The sequence below is a fragment of the Balaenoptera acutorostrata genome, chromosome 2, assembly GCF_949987535.1.
Source record: "Balaenoptera acutorostrata chromosome 2, mBalAcu1.1, whole genome shotgun sequence".
NCBI classification, from domain to species: Eukaryota; Metazoa; Chordata; class Mammalia; order Artiodactyla; family Balaenopteridae; genus Balaenoptera; species Balaenoptera acutorostrata.
Window position 1 is genome coordinate 33212766 of NC_080065.1, and position 21198 is coordinate 33233963.

Here is a 21198-nt window from a genome sequence, read left to right on the forward strand (position 1 = left end):
TTTAAATATATCTCTTAGCTATTCTTGTGATTGATATGCCCCTCTTTACCAACATGCGATATAAAATAAGGATATCTTTTTAAAATATTCAAATTAAGTTACTATGCATCTTACTCCTCTATTGTGAAAAAACATTGCCTCTCTCTTTAGGGTTGTCTCACCTCCAATGCCAAGGGAAAAAAACCCAAGGAATCTTACTCAGCCCAAGGGGTCAGTCCTGTTTTACCATCCTCATGATGGAAGAAAACTGGAAACTATGAGGAGTCCATCCACTGATGGATGTCAGGATTTGCAGCAGTTGCTGCTGAGGGAGGATCTATGAAAAGTGGGTGGTTTGATAGTGAGATACAATTCTTCCTCATTGCTGTGAGAACCGTGGTGTCTCATGATATCTGTGCTGGCCACCAATCCCTTGAAGAAGGGGACCTGGATACCAATCCATGGCTGTGCCACTGGTCTGGCAGGTGTTTCTCAAGGTAGAGTATGGAAAAATAGAAAGACATGTTAAGATCAGCAATACTCACTACACAACACGACTAGTTACCTAGCTTGTTCTAAATAGACATGGCTGTTGTTCAGAGGTACGTCCACAGTGCCAGGGAGGCTGCATCAGGAGGAACCTGCCGCCTTGGCCACGTGCTATGCTCCAAGCCAGCCCTTTTCTTGTCCTTGGTTCCCTCCCTCATACTGAATGTCCCTAACCACCAGCTGACCCTCAGTCTAAGCCGTCTCAATTCATCAGAGATGGTCTATTAACATTATCCGTAAAACAGAGGCTATTTGAGTCTCCAATCTAATCCTCCTAGAAGGCTCCTTGGATCTTTGCAAATTGCTTACTACTGCAACCCACACACATCTTACCTGAGGGGGTCTTAGTCAGAGTCCTGACAGCAAAGAGGTGGCACACACATCATTTGAGGATAGTCAACAAAGTTGTGCGGGCAGGAAAATGCAATATCATGCTAATAACAAAGGCCTGGAGGACAAGGGAACAGAGTAGACACCAGAACCGAAAGAAGGTAGCTGTAATGAGATGGCTTTCTGACTGGATCTGTGGCCTTTAGTAGAGGGACAGAAACACAACCAATCTCCAGTGACCCATTAAGAAAGGGCTACAGGACTAAACACATCAACCTGACTATTCTGCCCTTCCATCTCCTTCTGGTTGTCTCCATTGGTCAGATGCAACAGGAAGCCAGAAGGCAAGAGATACATGTCAGCATCCTGAGGACAGAGCAGAGAAGAAAGAGTGAAAAATAAAACTGGAAGTGAGGCAGGGGAGAAATCCCACCCAGAGAGCTGAGGGAGAAGGTTTTGTGTATCAGTGCTCTGCATAGTACGTTTCATGGACTGGTGCCAGTCTGTAAGATGTTTGTGGCTGAACTGCCATGAGATGAGTACAGAGATGGAGGGCATGCCTTTAGAAACCTTGATAGCACCATTTGATGCTGCCACAACACTCAAACACACAACCATAAACCCCGCTCATTAAATAGCAAATAGAGCCACTCAGGGGCTGTTGACTCAGGAGGTGAACTGCATGTGGCATGTGCTACATTCTAGTGATGCACAAATAGGCTCGGGTTAACACATGGAATATTTTAAGGTAAGTTTGTCAGCTGTAACCCAATTTTTTTTCTTCTTTTTTTTGGCTGCACCATATGGCTTGCAGGATCTTAGTTCCCCAACCAGGGATTGAACCCGGGGCCACAGCAGTGAAAGCACCAAGTCCTAACTACTGGACTGCCAGGGAACTCCCCCAAATATTTACTAAAATTTTTAAAATTTATTTATTTTTACAACTTTCTATTCTACTGATTGTTTTGCAGTTATATATATATTTATATCTATGACATATTTTTCCTTTTTTAGGTAAATTTGGGAATAATATTTGTATTACTGTTTCCATATCTGATATTGACAAAGTAGCTTGTATTTTCTGCAGATAATGCTGCAAAAAATATTTTAAAACAGCCATTTGAAGGCTCTGGAGATCAATCAAAAGCAGTTGAAACTGGACAATCTTTGAAAGAGAACTAAGTTGGATAAAATTTGTGTTTATATAGCTTTTTTGCCTGAGGGTATTTCCTAGTCCACACAGACAGAAGTCAGCTAGAACTTAAGCAGAAAGTCCCAGTCTTATTGGTTTGAAGAATCACAGTATGGAGTTTGAAGAAAGGGTCAATGAATTTGAAAATAGGTCCATAGGAAGTATCCAATATAAAAAGAAAAAAAAAGGGGAATTCCCTGGTGGTCCAGTGGTTAGGACTTGGCGCTTTCACTGCCGGGGCCCAGGTTCAATCCCTGGTCAGGGAACTAAGATCCAACAAGCCACACAGCATGGTCAAAAAAAAGAGAGAGAGAGAGAGAGAGAGAAAGATTGAAAAAAGGTGAACAAAACCTCAGAAATGTATAAGACAATGTCAACAAGACCAACATACTTGCAATTAGATCCCAGAAGAAGGGAATATAAAGAACAGGAAGAAAAACTACTTAGAAATAATGGCCAAATGTTACCAAATTTTATGAAAAACAGCACACAGATCCCAAGAGCTCAGCAAACTCCCAGCAGGATAAACACAAAGAAAAATACACTTAGGCACATCATAATCAAACAGCTGAAAATCAAAGATAAAAAAAATATTGAAAGCATTAAGAAAAAAAGAGACATATTAGTAAAAAGAGAACAATGATATGAATGATGGTAGACTACTCATCAAAAACAATGGCGGTAATAATATCAATTTTACACAAGTTCTATCAAAAAACTATATACTCTAAATGGACTAACTTGAACCTGTGAACTTGAGAAACAATCTGGACCTATTCCTTCTCTAACTGTTATTTAGGCTAGGCTGCTGAAATAAAGAGAATTAACAATAATTAAGTAGTTTTAAGAAGACAAAAGTGTATTTCTCTCATCTGATAGTCTGAAAGGAGAAGTCCAGGTCAAAAGGCTGTTTTGCTCCATATGGTCATTCAGAAACCCAGGATCCTTCCTTCATGTTCCTCCACCATTCTTTAGTGCCTGGTCTTGAGCTTGGGAGGGAGATGAGATGGCAGAGTAGGAGGACCTTGAGCTCACCTCCTCTCACGAGCACACCAAAATCACAACTAACTGCTGAACAACCATGGATTAAAAAAAGACTGGAATCTACCAAAAAAAGATATTCTACATTCAAAGACATAAAGAAGAAACCGTAGTGCCTGGTCTTTATCATATGGTTAAAGTCAGGTCACTGTCACATTAAGATTGCATCTGGCTAACAGGCAGAAAAAGCTGTAGTGGGACATACCCTAGACTAGGTCAAGAAGTGGCACACATCACTTCCATTCACATATTTTTAGAGAAAATTAGTCACGTGACCATACTTAACTTGGAAATAGAACTAGTTGTGGGGTTGGGGGGGTCAGGGGAGTGGAGAATGGAATCTGCATCAATATCAAGGCAGCAAAATCATGCTAAAATAACTAAAAAGAAAGATAAATGAGAACTAAAGATGTGTATCTATCTAACTTGGATTTTTTAAATTGTCAGTGTCTTTTTCTCACTGAATAGAAGTAGGTATAATATAAAAATATCTACCAATAGCTAATTCACATAAAGATTCTCAGGATTCTCTAAAAACAGTATAAAGCATATTCAAATTCTTTGGGGGAAAATGTGTAATAAAGTGTAAATCATCAAAAAACAAAACAAAACAAAACTATATACTCATCCAGCCACTGCAATAAGCCAAGTAAGTGAAATAAAAGGCAAAAAGATTTGAAAAGAAGAAAAAAAACCTAAAACTGTCTCCAATCACAGACATCATAAATGTTAAGTTGGAAATCCTTAAGAATCTAACAAAACTATAATAGAACTAATAAGTGATTTCATCAAAATCATAGGATTAAAAAAAATCAACTTAAAAAAATCTATAATGTAGCATTTCTACACACTAGCAGCAAACAATTGAAAATGAAGTGTAAAAACAATTCAATTTACAACTGCATCCAAAAACATAAAATATTTAGAAACACGTTTAGCAAAAACATGCAAGACCTCTATACTCAAAACTACAAAATATTCTGAGATAAAAATTAAAGACCTAAATGAATGGAGGAATATGTCATGTTCATGAACTGGAAAAATTAATATTGTTAAAAATGTTAATTCTCCACAAATGGATCTATAGATTCACAACAATCTGAGTTATAATTCCTACAGGTATTTTTATAGACTCTGATAAGATAATTCTAAATGTATATGGAAAATGAAAAAGGAACTAGTATAACCAAAACAATCTTTTTTTTTTCCTGTTTTGTTTTTGTTTGGACACACCTTGTGGGATCTTAGTTCCCCAGCCAAGAATTGAACCCAGGCCCTCAGCAGTGAAAGGGCTGAATCTTAATCACTGGACCACCGGGGAATTCCCCCAAAACAATCTTTAAAAAGATGACAAAGTTGGAGCACCTACACTACCTCATATCAAGACTTACTGTAAAGCTGCAATAATCAAGACAGTGGGATTATAGCATAAAGCTAGAGAAATATCAATGGAAAAAATAGAGTCCATAAATATACTTACAAATTAATATTCAGCATGGGCACCAAACAATAAAATGAGAACAAATGGAATGTCTTTTCAACATATGGTACTGAAACAACTATATGTATGAGGAAGAAATGACCCTTGACTCCTATCTCACCATTCACAAAAATTAATTTGTTACAGATCATAGACCTAGCAGTAAACCCTAAAACTGCAAAACTTCTAGAAGGATCTACAAGAATATCTTCATGACCTGTGTATGAAGTTCTAAGGCAGGTAAATTCCCAGGTAAAACTGGGAATCCCCTGGCAGTCCAGTGGTTAGGACTCCATGCTTTCACTGCGGTGGGCAAGGGTTCAATCCTGAAAGCTGCATCGCTCAGGCAAATCAATCAATAGATAAATCAAGTAAAACTAAATTAAGGTGGTTTTAAAAAATCAGAAAGAAAAAATCAACCTTTGAGTATGTGTGCTGCAGGAGGGACTTAAAGGGGCAAGAAGGAATTCACTGGAATAATAGAAATGCTCTTTATCTTGATAAGGGTATGATACAAGGGTATATCCATTTGAAAAATCCCATCTCATTGTACACTTAAGATTCTATACTTCACTGTATGTAATTTTTACCTTGTAAAACTGTTAATATATATTAAACTCTAGTAAGTTTGCTTTTCACAGTGGTATGGTTGAGCAATTCTGAAGCTATTTTTTGTGTATGCTAAGCATGGGCAAGTGAGTAATTACATATTGTAGATATGGTGAGGGAGAAGACTAGAATGTATCTGTGGGATTGGATTGAACTGGAAGTACCAGCATAAATTCATGGTTCTATATACATACATACAGAGAGAGAGAGACGTTTGTATATGTCCATGTTTGTGTGTGTGTGTGCGTGTGTGTGTTAGCACTACCACTGAGAGGGCCTCTAAGCAATGACACACATGTATTATAACAATCAGCACACCTACTTCTCAGATCTTGGTTTATAAATACCATTCTTTACTAAAAAGCCAGGGCTGCTTGGAGAAAAGGCTGATTCCAGGCTTGGAGCAGTAAGAGCACAAGATGCTCCTATAATACCTTGTGCTGAAAATTAAGGAAATACGTAAAGAATAAGAGATCATATCAAAAGAACATGGAGCCAGCTTGAAGGAGTTCCCATTGGTCATATCTAGGACAATTGATAAAATCAACTGACGTTAAATATAGTGGGTAAAAATTACATGATGTCCAAGTAATTCTCACAAAATATATCTCCACATTTCAAGGGAGAGAGCTGGTGGACACCATCTCATCCAACTGATCTATGTCAACATCATTAACATTGGGGCAAATTGACACCGTGTGCCTCCAGATGTGATGCACTGAGAAGGACATATCACTTTATCCCTGCCAAAAATGCATGGCCTAAAATTAATCACACCCAGGTTGAGAAGCATTTTACAAAACAACTGGCTTGTTCTCTTAAGAAATGTCAAGGTTAAGTAAGACAAAGTAAAACTGAAGAACTCTTTCCGCTTAAAGGATGCCAAAAAGACCTGACAATTACTGCTACAATGATAACTGGATTGGATCCTGGACCAGAAAGAAGTAGCTTTAAGAGATATTATTGATCCAAGAGATGAAATTTGAATGTGAACTATGGGTTAGATAATAGTGCTATAGTAATGTTAAGTTTCCTAAATTCAATATCCTTATTTTCAGAAAATTCACACGAAATGATTTAGTAGAAAAGGGACATGATGTCTTGAACTTGCACTGAAATGGTTCAGAAAAAAAGATTTTGTACACATAAACATGTTGATATGAGAGAGAGTAAGAGAGAAGGGAAAATGCTAAAGTAAATGGAGCAAGGGACTTCCCTGGTGGTCCAGTGGGTAAGAGTCCACACTCCCAATGCAGGGGGCCTGGGTTCAAACCCCGGTCGGGGGAATTAGATCCCACATGCATGCCTCAACTAAGAAGTCCACATGCCACAACTAAAGATCCTGCATGCCACAAAGAAGACCCCGCATGCCACAACTAAGACCCGTGCAGCCAAAATGAATAAATAAATAAAACAAAGTAATTGGAGCAAAATGGAAACTGGTGAAGGAATACTGGAGCCCCTTGTAATAGGCTTGCAACTTTCCTATAAGTTTGAAATTGCATCAAAATAAAAACTTAAGACAAGAAATTAAAATTACATAATATTTTGAAACATTGATTAAGTGACCAACAAAACTGTGTTATATTATTGGAGAATTTATACATTACTTCGTTAAAAATAATTTTCAAAAATAAAATTCTTTCTTAAAATGTTAAAATAATGTATCTGAGTATATTAAGACAAAACTTTTCAAGTCCTTATAATAATTATCTAAACATTAAAAATAATAAAGGTGAAATAATTACCCTTAGTACGTATTTATGTATTTAATCAATTTCTTAGCTTTATCTGTCTATAATACCATGTCATGGGTGTTTTTGTAAAGAATTTTAAAATAAGGATTTATTATTTTTACTTTTCTTGTAAAATTGCCTGCAGCATTCTTCATAGTTGAATTTTATGGTTAATAAATTTGAAATTCATGACAGCTTCATTGATCTCTTTGACTGTAGTATTTTTTTAAATATTTATTTATTTATTTATTTATTTATTTATTTATTTGGCTTCGTCGGGTCTTAGTTGCGGCACGTGGGCTCTTCGTTGTGGCATGTGGGCTTCTCTCTAGTTGTGGCGCTCGGGCTCTAGAGTGCACTGGCTCAGTAGTTGTGGCATGCAGGTTTAGTTGTCCCGTGGCATGTGGGATCTTAGTTCCTTGACCAGGGATCGAACCTGCGTCCCCTGCAATGGAAGGCAGGTTCTCAACCACTGGACCACCAGAGAAGTCCCTGACTGTAGTATTTTTATTCAAGAAACTACACTCTCTACTGGTGCTGAGCACTCCACAGGCAGCTCTGAGCAAAGTCTGACAAACAGAGCTTATTTTCAAATTTTAATTTTTAAATTGAGATCTGTAAATATTTCAACACAAATATTTCACAGGTACTTTTTTTTTATCCCAGAGTACTTTCTTCAGCAAATATCTTTTACAAAATAAATTCCTTTTAAAGGGTGTTCTTTTTATAATTCTTCTAAATATTTAATCTAATTTAGATTATGAAAATCACAGGTCTTCTTAATTTCAGTGCATGCCAGAATAGAATAAAAACTTATCAAATTGAAAATAAAATCTTTTCAAAAGATTTTTTTCCACATGTTGAGCTATTCCACTGTTTGAGCACTTACTAACTAATTTGTTCACTTCTTCCCTTGCTTTTGTAAGGATAAATATTAATATCTCCCTGTTTACAAACTTTGTTTTTAATCATTGCAGTTTGCTATAAACTTTAAAAGCTAAAGGTGTGGTTGTTCCCTTTATTGAATAATTTGATTAAATATTTCCAAATGATTTTGAACAAAATGCAATCAAAATTTGGAGGATTTCTTCCCCATGGTTGACATTTAAGTTGATTTTCCAAGCAATTCTTCAAAAAGCTCAAACATTTATAAGATTCAAATGATGATGCATGACTAAGAAAAAGTACATACTGTCATGCTGCAGTTTTGGTTTGCTTTTTAAGGTCAGCTTCATCACACATACACACACACAAAAATTGTAATTCAGTTACTCTGTGTTCAAATTTAATCACTATCAGCTTCTATTTCAATTACTAAAATACTGAAATTTGTTTGGATGCAATTAGGAGTTGTGTGTGCACCAAAATCAATTCCAAGTACATTTCTGCTCCATAGAGAGCATGATTAGAGCACAGTTTTTACCATGGTGCTATGCTCTGCTAAAATTTATATTCATAATATCACCACAGCAACAAATAATTTCATCTTCAATGTTGGATTTTTAACTGAATTTATTACAATACTCACAATGATATCAAGTGTTTCACCTTCAACAGATGAACCTGTGGAAGTTTTACTTTGATTTCATGAATTGTCAGAAGGAAAAAGAATTGAATCATTAACCAGAATTAGCTGATTTCCTGTTTGAAATATCTGATGATCCTGACATAAAACTGGAATTATTTAACTGTTCACCAACTTCTTATTGTTAATGGAGCCAACACTCTAACATTGCTTTGTACGTGCACAAGAAATCTTGAGACTGAAAATGGTTGAAATTAATTTAGAAGAACAGACATCTGATCTAAATGAAAAGTCACACTTCAAAGAGTGATGTGTAAACATACATTTCCACAGCTGCACATGTTCAATTGTTTGCTTTGGGCATAATCCAGTTAAAATAACATCTAACATTGAAGTAGGTGCTTTGCTTCTTCAGCAGATGTGTGTCTTTGCTTTTTATATGTTTAGTGACATCACTAAAATCCCTGATGTCAACCAACATTTTATGCAAATTTTATATTTGTCATCAACTACCTTGATAAATGAACATTCAGTACTTTATTTTTCATTAAATGTGCTCTTTCAGGTTTTTGGCTTGGTTTTGTGGTGGTGTTGTTTTTGTTTTTTAGCTTGTTGCTGCTGAAAGTACAAATTGCAAAATTTTTAAATAGAGATGCCAAGGAACAAATGACAAAACCATCACAGCTAGAGTTCATACTATTTTCTGTATATCTACCTGTGTCGGGACTGTTCAGCCTTTAAATCCAGCACATAATTCGTATACACCTAACCTGCAATTTCCTGTGTTTCCCACTGATGGACAGTCTCATGGCTTTGTGAGCCTCCCTGGCGATGGCACGTACCTGGGCACAACTGGCTGGTAGACCAAACAGCTGGCAGAGGCATCCACTTGTCAAAGAAAAAAAGGAGTTAGCTCAAGTGTGGATGCACTTTTTTTAACAACTAACGCTCTACATGCTATTCTTGAAAAGGAGGGGTTAATTATATTGCATCCAGAAAGGGCTGGGAAAAGAGATATGACTTATCTATCATTAGCCCTCTTTCAGATTTAACCATATGTTAAAGTAAAAACTCTGTTCACTGCACATGCGTCTTTCACATGACTGTGGCAGAAGCTAAAAGCACAAGGTAGAGGGCTACTATTAGTTTTCTATGCTGCTAACAAATTTTCCTCATCCGTAAAATGGGAATAATAATAGGACTACTTATGAAGTTGTTGTAAGGAGTAAAAGAGTTAATATGTATAAATATGCCTGGATCAAAGGAACTGTTTTATCAGAATTAGGTATTATTGGGACTTGCCTGGTGGTCCAGTGGCTAAGTCTCCACGCTGCCAATGCAGGGGGTCTGGGTTCGATCCCTGGTCAGGGAACTAGATCCCGCATGCTGCAACTAAGAGCCCACATGCTGCAACTAAGAGCCCACATGCCGCAACTAAAGATCCTGCATGCTGCAAGGAAGATCCCACGTACTGCAACTAAGACCCGGCACAGCCAAATAAATAAATAAATATATATCTATATAAAGAATTAAAAAAGAATTAGGTATTATTATTATTATAATTATTACTGCTTTCTAGAAAAAAAAAACACTATGATTCCTCATTGTTGAGATTTTCAGAAACCAATATATTTTCCAGACCCTTCACTGTCATGAATGCTCTCTTAGTGTTCTATTCGCGAATTCCTATATGGTTGTATTTCGGCAGATATTACTTCTGTTGCCGCAACCACAGCAATTAGCTTTCATGGACAGCCATGTTACAATTTGTTGGCTCATATGAAACTCAAATTAAAAAAAAAAAAAAGTAGGGCTTCCCTGGTGGCACAGTGGTTGAGAATCTGCCTGCCAATGCAGGGCACACGGGTTCGAGCCCTGGTCTGGGAAGATCCCACATGCCACGGAGCGACTGGGCCCATGAGCCACAGCTACTGAGCCTGCGCTTCTGGAGCCTGTGCTCCACAACAAGAGAGGCCGCGACAGTGAGAGGCCCGCGCACCGTGATGAAGAGTGGCCCCTGCTCGCCGCAACTAGAGAAAGCCCTCGCACAGAAACGAAGACCCAACATAGCCAAAAATAAATAAATAAATAAATAAAAATTAAAAAAAAAAAAGTAAACCTAAGTGTATTCCACATAAACTGTTAGCAAGCCACAGTTTCTCCAGTTCAGACTCAAATAGCTAGTTTTATGAAGGTACATTCAGAAATTTCCATCTCTCCCCATTTTATTTAATCATGTTAGTTTCAGCCCATAGCTCTCTTTCCTTTGAGATCTTTCTGATTATCCAAATTATTAGCTTTGAATTACCTGTCATTAAGAATAAGTTTGGGGGCTTCCCTGGTGGCACAGTGGTTGAGAATCTGCCTGCCAATGCAGGGGACACGGGTTCGAGCCCTGGTCTGGGAAGATCCCACATGCCGCGGAGCGGCTGGGCCCGTGAGCCACAACTACTGAGCCTGCGCGTCTGGAGCCTGTGCTCCGCAACAAGAGAGGCCGCAACAGTGAGAGGCCCGCGCACCGCTATGAAGAGTGGCCCCCGCTTGCCGCAACTAGAGAAAGCCCTCGCACAGAAACGAAGACCCAACACACCCAAAAATAAATTAATTAATTAATTAAAAAAAAAAAAAAAAAAGAATAAGTTTGGATTCAAATAGTCTTAGGCTTAAATACAAGCTCTACAGTTTATTAACTGTGCTGACTTGGGCAACTTCAATCTATGTCTCACTTTTCTAACCTGTCAAATGGGATAACAAATATTTTGTAACACAGGATTCTTGGGATGATGAAATGACATAATAACTGGTATATCTCTCAATATCTTATTATAGAAATAAAACATTGTTATAAATATATTTATTAAAACAGCATACATTACAGATTTTAATTATTTACCATGATAATAAAAATTATTACAAAAAACTATTCACCAAGATAACATGAAATATTTATTATTTATTATAATGATTAATAAAATATTATTATGGAAAATGTTCCCCAGGATAAGAATGATCCTTGTGATAATCCAACAGAGACTTCCTTCCAGGTAGGTATATGACAGCTTAACAGCTACAAATTGACGTATTAACCAACTTTAAAACCCTACCGGTAAGAAATGAGATTACTGCTTTGTTAAAACAGCACAAATTTGGGTTGACTTCTTAGGCTCAGATGTTTCTTTTCTGATGCACTATTTTTTCGTGCCTTACTCCCATTTTATTCTTCAGTTCTTTGTGTAGGTCTAAATCAGTGTGTCCACCAGGGAAAGTAAGTTCCTGGGCAGAAAACATATACTCAATCCAGCACCAAAAATAAGCATAGAGCATAGCATCATGGACACGTGAGGGCTCAGGAAGCATTTGCTATTTTGATCTTTCTGACAGCAGTTATAGCATATCTTCTAAACACAGATATTTAATTGCAACAACAATGAAAGCCAACACTGCAGAGCGCTTACCAGGTGCCAGGCAGTCTTCTCAGTGCTTTCCATGTATAAACCGATCTAAGAACAATCCTACAGTTGATACTATTATCCCATTTTACAAATGAGGAAACTGAGTCCCAGTGGCAGAGCTAGGTTACAAAACCAGAGAGTGTGGCGCCAGAGTCCACATTCTGAACCTGTAGCTACGCTGCCTCTCTGCCGCCTACCCCAGTGACCTGACCAGGCATCCGCACTACCCTGGAGGGAGCGGACTGGGACGGAAATCTGCTGCCGTGGAGAGCATGCGCAGGAAGAACACTCCAAGATGACACGCCCCAAGATGCTGCAAATTTCTCTTCCTTTTAAAAAGGCCGCCTATTTCAGCTCCACACACAGAGTGGGCCTTCCCCACGCCGGGGGGCGGGGGGATAATATTCATTGCGCTGCTTTGTTTGCAGTATCCCCCTCCAGTCCTGGAGCCTCGCGAAGGTACCCGAGGATATAATCCTGCCTTTTCCCTCTCTGAGCCCACTTTCTCTCCCTTCTGCGTTTTTTTCAATGCACACTATACCCCTACACCCTTCTCTCTCCTCTCTGTCTGCGTGGACTTGGGGAGGCAGGGAGCAGGGCTGGCAGGGCAGGTCCCACTGGATCTTGAGCATCCTGTTTGAACGCGAAACAGAGCGCAGCGCTTCTCAGGGCACTTCCCCCTCCTGCCCAGGCCGGACACTCAACCCAGCTGTCCGTTCACTAGTGTCCGGGCAACCCCTGCTGGGGTTATCTCTCCTCTGCCCTACTTTTCTTACAGGCCTTTCATCACAGCTTTTCCCTTTGGAATAGAACAAGGAGGGACAGAGGTGGAGCAGTGATGGCCGCTCTATGTCCCGTCCCCGTGGTGCTAGGTGGCCGGCCCTTCCGGAGCGGCCACCCATCCCCACCCTTGCCCTGACCCAGCACCCCTTCCCTGCTGGCACTTGGGCCAGTCAGACTGAGGTGTGGTCAGTCAGCTGCCCTGCCCTCCCCGCCCCCAGCTCCCTATCCCCTTTGCTCCATTTCCGTTTCCTCTGAGTGCTTTGGCCACCACCACCGCTGCTGCATCAGGCCCAGTTCCAGCAACTGCTGCTGCACGATGCCCTCTGCCAGAGAGCCACAGCTGCCTGGGGAATGCCAGAACCTTCTTGAAAAAGCCTACTGGAGACGTCCACTCTTTCAGATGCCAGCTCACATCCTCCTTCTTCCTGAACAATGGTAATGCTCTGGCATGTGCCAAATGCCTCCATACTCAGTACTCCATCTATACTCCTTCAGGGAGAAGTACCTTCACACCTTTAGGGTGTGTAAACTGGAGGAAGGGAGAAAGGGCCATACTCCAGCTCTGCATGCATTTATCTCCAAGTGAGTGTTCCTGGGGCTGTTTACAGATACGCACAGCTATCAGGCAACCCATCCTAGACTCTGGAGCTGAACCTGCCCCTTCCAGCTCCAAACCCAGAGTTCTTTCCACCAAGCCAGAAAGAACACTTTCTCCAGATCTCTCAGGAACTAAATCCCTCCCTTCCCAGCTCTCCCATAGAACATTGCAGAAATCACTCCCACCTCCTACAGCCTCAGTTACTTCTAGGCTGCCCTTCTCCATCAGTGTCTGGGAGGATAAGGCCAATGTCTTGTTCATACTTATGGTCAGCACCCTCTCTCCCATCTTGGAAGTTCTCAACAATATTTGCTTTATGGAGATATTTTAAGACAGACAAGGGTCTCATGGAGAGAGAGATTTCATTAATCCTCAGGATCAGGGGGTTGAGGAGAGCTAGCCTTTTTTCCTAGGTGACCTGCTTCTAATCTGTCCCACTCACCCAGCACCATAAAAAACTTAACAGGTATCTCCTTCTCCTGTCTTCCCATGGGATTTAGTGACAGCCTCTATTATGGCACTTATCAGAGTGTATCAATATAATTTTTTCCTTGTTCTGTTTACCCACTAGACTGGGAGTTCTCAAGGACAGGGGACCATGTAATTCACCTCTGTGATAAATGACTGGTAGGTGCTGGAAAAATGCTTCTTGAATGAATGAATGAATTGGAGATTTCATGAACTAGAGTCTCCACTTGAAATAGGAAGTGGGGTAGGTTGATACTGGATATAAACTTGTCAGAGTCTTTGGTCTGTAGAATGCAAGCTTTGATGCAAAGCCCAACTCCTTGTTTTACCTAAGGAGAAGTCCAGGGAAACTGAGCAACTTGCCCAAACTCACAGTCAACCACTTAGCTGGAATTAGACCTCAGGTCTTCCCCGTTCAGTGAGTCCCAACCCTTTGAGAATCTGAAACAAAAGGAGGGAAGACAGAAATCTCCCGAAGTGTCCTCCTTTCTCCTTCAGCCCAGGCTCCCTTAGAAGCCAGCCCCACGCTGCTGTCCTTTCTCAGAGGCCTTGTATCAGAGGCGGTCACAAGAGGTTATGAAGCATCTGGGCTGAGATGGATGAAGAAAACTCTCCCTCCACTGATGTTCTCCTTTCCCCCAATGATTCCTTCCCCTTCCAGGAGTTTACCTTCATATGGAAAGTGGACAAAGTTATATATTCAGGCACTTTTCATTACAAATTATTTATAACAGCAAAAATTTTACCCAATATAAATGTCCAAAATAGGGGAATAGTTAAATAAATTATGATACAGTTATACAATGCCAGCATATGCACTCATTGAAAAATCATACGTTGATGATATAATGAATTCATGCATAACTTGAAAAATATTCATATTACCAACAGTTAATGAGTGCTTACCACATGCCAGGCACTAGCTAAGAGTTTTGCATATATTATCTTATTTAGTCCTGGCAGCAATCTTGTGAAGGAGGTACTGTCATTGATCTCCATTTTACAGATGAAGATACTGAGGTTTATAGAGGTTAAGTGACTCACCCAAGCTAACACAACAAGTAAAAGCAGAGCTAGAAATTTCAGAAAAATGTTTTCATTATAACGTTAGGTTTTAAAAATCAGATCCACAACTTTATGGATTATTCCAACTACCTAACCTTTTTCTTAAAAGGAAATACCATCTAAGGTAGTTGTCCACAACCAGTGGAAGTAGGCATAGCTTTTATTTCCTAAGGATGCTCAATATTTTTCAAGCGTTCCACAATGAATAACGATTTCTCTTATTTGTTTGTTTAGTTTATTTATTTAAAGATGCAATAAAAGTTCTTGCAGGGCTTCCCTGGTGGTGCAGTGGTTAAGAATCCACCTGCCAATGCAGGGGACATGGGTTCGAGCCCTGGTCCGAGAAGAACCCACATGCTGCGGAGCAACTAAGCCCATGGGCCACAACTACTGAAACCTGCGTCTAGAGCCTGTGCTCCACAACAAGAGAAGCCACCGTGATGAGAAGCCCACGCAGCACAACGAAGAGTAGCCCCGGCTCGCCGCAACTAGAGAGAGCCTGCGTGCAGCAATGAAGACCCAATGCAGCCAAAAATAAAATAAATAAATTTATTAAAGAAAAAAAAAAAAGCTCTTGTAAAAGTATTGTTCCCAGGGAAATGGCAGCTACATCACCAGAATTTCCAAAGGAGGAAAAGAGAGGATACCTCAGAAAAAGCTCATGGGCAAATGAGAGGCTGAGCCATCCTGCTGCCTGCACCCCATTCCCAACTCCTCCAAGCCTCCTCCCCAAGATCTAGTTCAGGTCCTGCTTTCACCCATAAGAACTGTCCCAACTCAGGACCTGGAGTAGGGAGACAGGAGCTGCTTGCCTCGTAGTACCAACTACCCAAACTCCTCCCTTGGCCATCGCCCAAAACTTTCCCTCAGAAGGGAAGCCCCCTGCTCTGAGCTGTATTTTCCATTAGAAAGTAAAAACCCACCTCAGACTTCTTAACTCAGTGAAATCATCCAGCCCCTGTGCTCAGCATTTCACATGATAGACCTCCTGTGGAGGAGGCCAGGAAGGCCAGAGGTGGACCCCAGAGTCCCTTGCCCATCTCCTTCTGCGGGTCAGCTCTGCCCAGTTTTCCAAGAATGATCTGGAGTTTGGGGAATGGCCTAAAAAGGGCTGATTTGAAATGTACCTCTCTCTGACTTCCCTCAGTTTGCAGCTTGGACAGCCACACGCTTCTTTCTGAAGCACTAGAATTATGCTGCTCGCTTTCTTTCAGAACATGCACTTCTGATGTCCACCCCTTGCAGGAACATGCTTGTGCACACACTCACAGACACACGGAGGTGCACTGGCAGAGCCACAGCCACAATCACCGGGGCAGGGCACCCCAGAGATACTCATAAAAGCCTGTACATGGAGGAAGGCAGGCAGATAGGCAAGCTTCTGAGAAGCATTGATCCAAGTTGGCAGCTGCTGCTCCAGCCATCAAGTGCACATTCCAGTCTGACATCAGAAGGAAGCAGGGGAAAGCTATAGGGCCACCTTCTCCTTCCTTTTAAAAATTTCAAAAAGTGTCCTACAGCCCTTCCATTTAGATTTCTTTAAACAAAACTTTATCACATAGCCAAACCAAGCCATAGGAAAGGCTGGAAACAGTCTATGTTCTAAGTGTCCAGTTCCCACCTAAAAATTATAGTTCCATTAATAAGAAGGGGAGAATAGATATTGGAAGGCAATAGGTCACTTAATTGTATTCAACTGAGGACTGAGAAAAATTTGGCCTCCTATTTTAAAAGCCCCTAATCCAACACTTACCTCTCCTCCCAGTCCCCAACCTCTATTCCTACCTTCAAAGCACCTACTGCGCATTTATCCATCAACTTTGGCACAGTTTAGGAGAAGATGATATTGCCTTACATGCATTAAAGCTTAACACCATCTGGCTTCTTGTCAAATTTTACTTTTTAGCATATTTTGTTGCCACTGTGTAGCCTTTCTTATCCTTTCATAAAAGTGTTTGATATTATACTACATGTTATAGCCAAAACAAAAACAAAACCCCCATAATTATCAATCACCACAACTAGAAAATAAGGCCTATGCAGCAGGACTGTGTTTGTGACAGGTAATGTTGTTTCCCACTCCCATCTATGACTTCAAATGCATAGCTGTGGACCACTGACCTGATAACTCCTCTAAATCACTCTGCAGTCATCAGAAAACCTGAGTGTACTCCATTCCTTAGGGTATGCGGTGCTAGTGTACACGTGCTACTTGTGTATAAATGTGCCTAAGCCTACATGGTGCCCAGGTGACCTCTGCTTCTGTGTATACTCAGGACTTGGTATGTGGTGTTCCCACTGGACCTGGTATTCTGGACCTGCCTACTTCTAAGTGTATTATTACATAGGCTTTGTGTCTGCACACTTAACATTCCTCCACATCATTTGCCCACTTACATAGTATTTCTACCTAAAGAATATTTAGTTCTTGTTTTCTAGTTAGGTTAAGATGACCTCAGAAATCTGAATTGCAGCACTATTTACAATAGCCAGGACACGGAAACAACCTAAATGTCCATCGACAGATGAATGGATAAAGAAGATGTGGCACATATATACAATGGAATATTACTCAGCCATAAAAAGAAATGAAATTGGGTCATTTGTAGAGATGTGGGTGGACACAGAATGTGTCCTACAGAGTGAAGTAAGTCAGAAAGAGAAAAACAAATATTGTATATTAACGCATATATGTGAAATGTAGAAAAATGGTACAGATGAACCTATTTGCAGGGCAGGAATAGAAAGGCAGACATAGAGAACAGACATGTGGACACAGGGGGGAAGGGAGGGTGGGATGAACTGAGAGATTAGGTTTGACATAAATACACTACCAAGTGTAAAATAGATAGCTAGTGGGAACCTGCTCTATAGCACAGGGAGCTCAGCCCAGTGCTCTGTGATGGCCTAGTTGGGTGGGATGGGGAGAGGGGAGGGAGGTCCAAGAGGGAGGGGATGTGTATATGCGTATGGCTGATTCACTTCACTGTGCGACAGAAACTAACACAACATGGTAAAGTAATTATACTCCAATAAAAAAAATAATAATCTGAAAAATAAAGAATGAATTATAAAAGAAGAAATACAGCAGTTCTAAGATGATTCCAGAGTTAATACCTAGGTGACATTTATACCTAGGTGACATTTTTTATTTCCAAACTAACAAATTTTTCAGTCCATGACAATATTATATGCCACCATGAAAGGGAAGAAATTCTGTGCTATCTTTGAATATCTAGGGCTGTTTATTTTCTCTGAGATCATTTAATCACCTAGAAACCTCAGAGTTATCTTCAACTCCTCTTTCCTATGCACATTTTACAACTTGTTCAGGCTTTGTGTTCTACTTGGATTATTGCAGAATAAAATGTCTAAAATGTCCAAAATGTCTCTCTGCTCCAGTTTCCTTCTCTTCCAATCCAACCACCAGTAACACCACACAAGTCTGAATATGCCTTTGTTGCTATCAAATAACCTCCCATAGAATTTCTAGTTGACATAATAGAAGAAGCACAAGCCTAATTCTACCCCATCACATCAAAAGGAAATAATAGATAAATATTATTTAAAATATTTTTTAATGTGGTCATTCTACCACTGACAATGACAGATTAAGTAGTACCAGACCAGTGCTCAGGCCTCAAATAACCAAGAAAAGAAAACAGTATGTGTGAAACAATTATTTTTAGATGTTGGACAACCAGCATCAGAGAACTGTGACCCCTGAGAGAAGAGAAATAAATGAAGTGATCCCTATTATGACCCTGTATTTCTCTCTGAAGGTATTTGCCAGACTCCAGACCACAGAAGTGGAAAGTAAAGTAAGTACAGCACAGTTGTCTCACTGAGTGCAAGAGACATTAGTTGAAGTTTAAGTGAGCTGAGGTGGCTGACATTTGCAGGGCAGAGAGGAGGGAGCTATGCAGAGATGTAGGTTTAGGAATCTGCATAGATATCTCCTTGAGTCTTTGACTGGATATTAGTCCGTGCAGGCATAGGGTAATACAAAACGAGTCCAATCAAAGAAAAACAGAAACTCCACCAAATACTCTGGATATTTTTTTTCACTGAAGACCCCCATAGCATTAAGGCCAAACTAACCCTAGAGTAAAATCTACTCCAGACTTACTTTAATAAAGCTTAAAAACAAGCCTCAAAATGATGAAGATAATTTGCCAGTAAATTAATTACATGATAGAACAAATCTATCCACTCTTCCATTAAAGGAAGATGAAAAGATCCAGCCAGGAAGAAATAGACCAACATTTTTTCAAGTTTAAAGGGTTAAAAAAAAATTCAACCTAGAATTCTATATTTTAAAAAAAAACAAACCTTCAAAAGTGAAGTTGAAATAAAGACATTTTCGGGCAAACAGAAACTGAGAAAATTCATTGCTGTTGTTAAAGAAGTCCTTCAGGCTAAAGGACAATAGTTTCAGATGGGAATTTAAACCTCTGGAGATAAATATAAAACATATTTATTTCTCATTTTTTAAGTCTTTTAAGTAATAATTGACTTTAAAAACAAACCAAAAAAAAGTGCTGTGAGATTTATAACATATGAAGAAGTAAAATCTATCACAATAATAGAACAAAGAAAGGGAGGGGGGAAAAGAAGTATATTGCTATAAAGTTTAAAATTCTGTGGGAAGTAGCATAAAACCAACTTTTTACCTAACTCTCTTACACTTACACTTTCTTATTCCATCAAATCCTGAAGAACCCGATCTTTGTCCTCATCGTGACTTTCAGTTCCTACTCTTCAATGCTACTAGAATCATTCCCTTGCCTTCCAACTCAGCAGGACCCTGTGGCCACAAAATAGAATCATAGATGCTATAGTGCTAAAGGTCAGCCATTATCCATTGCACCCTCACTTTATAGATAAAGAAAGAGAATTCAGACCTCCAGCTCCTTTCCCTTCAATGATGCTCTTACCATGATCCTTTGCTTCCATGACCAGTGTTCTGTTTGTCTTGCTAATTCCCGAGCTATGCAAATGCCTCCATTTAATTTCTCCAACTTCATCTTTTTATACTCACTGCTGCAGTTAATTGCTTAAGAAATCATTAATCGTATCAAGAGCTTCTATTGTCATTTTCTGCATCTAATCTCAGCCAGGCTTTCAGTACTGCTCCACATTGTTTTTGTCCATCTCTATTTAGTTCCCTAGTAGAATTTATAATTTCAATTTTAGAAACTTACCTTCTTCTTCTTCTTCTTCTTTTTTTTTTTTTTTTTTTTTTTGGCCACACCACGCAGCTTGTGGGATCTTAGTTCCCTGACCAGGAATTGAACCCGGGCCCTGGGCAGTGAGATTGCAGAGTCCTAACCACTGGACCGCCAGGTAATTCCCCTCAGATGCTTACCATTTAGTTTTCCTTTGTCTGCGTTTGTCTTCTTTCTTCCTGCGGTGGACATTGTAAGGTTTTGGGTTTCCCAACATTTGAATCACCTGTACACCTTCCTATGTTTGGGGAATTTCCCATTGTGGGAGGCAGATTTCTAAAATAGCCTCCAAGATTGCTAGCCCTGGTGTACCTGCACCTTCTCCCTGTTATTCAGACACTACTGCTGTGAACTCCCAGTTATTCAAACATGATTTTCAGACATAATCAAGTTCCCAGATCAACTGGCCTTAAAATAGGGAGATTAGCCAGATGAGTCTGACCTAATCACAGTAGCCCTTTAAATCTGGGTCTGGTGGTCAGGGACAGAGAAAGTCAGAGAGATGTGAAGCATAAGAGAGGGATTCAATGGGGGAGAAACTCTCCGTTGCTGGCTTTGAAGATGGAGGGGCCACTTGACAAGGAATGTAGGCAGTCTCTAGCCTCTGAGAGTGGCCCCTGGACAGCCAGCAAGGAAACCACAAGGAACTGCACGTTCTACAACCACATGAGTTTGGAAGAGGACCCCGAGCTCTAGCTGAGAATGCGGTCTGACCAACACCTTGACTTGAGTCTTGTAAGACCCTGAGCAGAGATCCCAAGATTTCTGACCTACAGAACAATGAGCTAAGAGTGTTGTTTTAAGCCACTAAGTCTATGGTAATTTGTTCCAAAGCAGAAAGAAACCACTACACCCTCCTTTTACCTTTGGGTAAAAGCAGAAATCAATCCCTTGCAGGATGAAGACATATGGTTTAGGTTTACCTCTGTTAAAAATAAGACAACAGGCCCAAAATGGAGTCACTTATGCTAAGCCCCATGTAACCAGACTAAGACTTAATTTTAATTATAGTCTCGGCTATCCCAGAAATGGAATCTTAAACCAGTCAATCAAGAATCATGATCTGCATTAGTTAGACAATCTGCCTGATAGACATCTGCCATCTTCTAAAGGAAAGTAACTGTCGTAACTAACCTGCTTTTTTTGCTTCCTACAACTTCCTT

The 21198-nt window shown here is 39.9% G+C and overlaps 1 non-coding gene across 1 annotated transcript; it reads left to right on the top strand.

Moving 5' to 3' along the window:
• Positions 1 to 2244: 2244 nt before the first annotated feature.
• On the top strand, positions 2245 to 2316 carry TRNAE-UUC (transfer RNA glutamic acid (anticodon UUC)). The gene has a single exon. It is a non-coding gene; the product is annotated as a tRNA-Glu (tRNA).
• Positions 2317 to 21198: the final 18882 nt, after the last annotated feature.